Genomic DNA, 2,133 nt, shown 5'->3' with positions numbered 1-2,133 from the left:
ATTAAATTAGCAATAAATGTCAGCCACTAAAGTTATTTTGCTGCAGTTTTACTATCCTATGTTTCTAAAAAAAACCCCCAATACTTCAAAGATTATCTACTATTTAAAATTTTAGGTAAAAAAAGTGAGTAAAAAATAATTTAATCTTTAGAAAATAAAAGGCATAGAATGTCACCAGAGTATATTGAAATTTCCATCAGTAGACCAAGAATATAATGAATCACTGAAAGACAGGCAGACAATTAATGGCCAATAGAGAAAGCCATAATATGAAACAAACCCCAGAGAAAACAAACACAAAATATAAGAGCAGCTTTGACTAGGCTCATAGAAGAGGCATTTGACCTGCACACCAGGAATATGGAAGTAAGGCTGGGTTTTTTAGATTATGAACACCAAGAGAAGCAGAGGCTCCACCTGTTTAACAAAATTTAGAAACCTATATTTACCATTTAGACATCTTTTCCCTTGCCCAGACATTCTTTTGTTGGGCTACACTAAAGAAAAGGCAACTGCAAGCAAAAGAAAAAAAAAAAAAAAAAGAAAGAAAGAAAAATGAAGACAGTACATACTCCAAAATATACAAAATATAGTTTTTGAAACATTTTACACAGATGAAGGTGAAAAAAAATTCAGATTGACTATGATTCCTGGATGTCTGTTTAGTAAGAGAAATAAATACAGATACATAACTATTAACATTATACAAAATTCCTAAACAAAAATTTTAAATGAAAGATCTTTATATTCTCAGAAAGAGAAAAAAAGTTTATCATGAGAAAATAAGAGGTAAAAATTAGTGGAGAGAAACTGTCAGTTTCAGCTGCAACATAAAAAGACATTGGAAATCATCATCACTTTTGTTCTTAAAATAAGAAAAAGTACAAGAACTTGAACGTCAAGAGCTTTTTTTGTGCCCATCAGAGAATTGAGATTGTAGGACAAACCATGACCCCAAAATCTAGGGGCAGGTGAATCACAGAGTCACAGATAAGATCTTACCTGGAGCAGAAGCAGGAACATTTAAGTGATAATTTTGACAAGTTGCAGGAGGTCAAGCATGGACTAGCTTGGCAGTAAGAAATCCCAAGGGCCACAGTCTGAGGGGAACCTGAATTCTTTTGGGTTTCAAATTGGAAAACTACCACAGGTTCTCAGGGTGAAGATCCTAGAAAGATCTGGAAGAATGAGGGAAAGATTATTGTTGTGAAAATTGTCCAGAGTATTCTGCATAACAAAGGCTTATTCTCCAAGGGAAAAGACTTTACCAGGGATCTGTCCTTATGAAGGAAAGGCATTCCTCATAGTCCAGCCATCTCTAGCCTCCCTGTGTCACTGGTGGGGTGAGGAGGTGGGAAGAGATATACCACTAGAGAACCACTTGTGGTGGTCACAGCCAAAAAACTCAGACCCTCTAAAACACTGAGTTTTATTTATAAGATTATAGAATGTTTCCCCCTCTCACACCTTTTCTCTACACCAACAGGACTTCAGTAACAATGAAATATAGCTAAGAGATCTGCAAGACACAGACTCTCTCTAGGGAGGAGAACATAGGGAAGCCGAAATTCAAGAAAGGAGACAAAACAGGAATACTTGAGAAGTCTAATCCATTTATATAAACAGCTACAGCAAACATTAAGCACAGCCCAACTCTTAACAAGGTTGCCGTAAATTCCTCATATTAAAGACCTATCTTTCTCTGTTATTAGGTGATACAACATGGCCAGTTTTCAACAACAACAAAATATTACAAGCATAACAAAGGGAAGGAGAAAAAGCACAATCTGAAGAGATAACAAGCATCAGAACAAAACACACATTTAATATAAATGTTAGAATTTTCAGACAGGGAATTTAAAATAACTATTATTAACATGTTAAAGGATGTAATGGAGAAAGTAGATAACGTGCAAGAAAAGATGAGTAATACAGGTAGAGAGATGAAAATTCTAAGAAAGTAGCAAAGAATCTATTGAAGATAGGTCAAAAGTAAGTTTCCAAATGGAAAAGTGAAGATAAAAGATTGTCAGCTTAGAGACTGGAAAAAATAACACTCCAGTAGCAACAAGTACAGCAGAGAACTTGCTTTCTGATACCTTTTTCCAATAAAAGGACCCAAGTATAAAGCCA

The sequence above is a fragment of the Galeopterus variegatus genome, unplaced genomic scaffold, assembly GCF_000696425.1.
Source record: "Galeopterus variegatus unplaced genomic scaffold, G_variegatus-3.0.2 Scaffold2452, whole genome shotgun sequence".
In the NCBI taxonomy this organism is placed as follows: domain Eukaryota; kingdom Metazoa; phylum Chordata; class Mammalia; order Dermoptera; family Cynocephalidae; genus Galeopterus; species Galeopterus variegatus.
Note: the sequence above shows the minus strand (reverse complement) of the source record.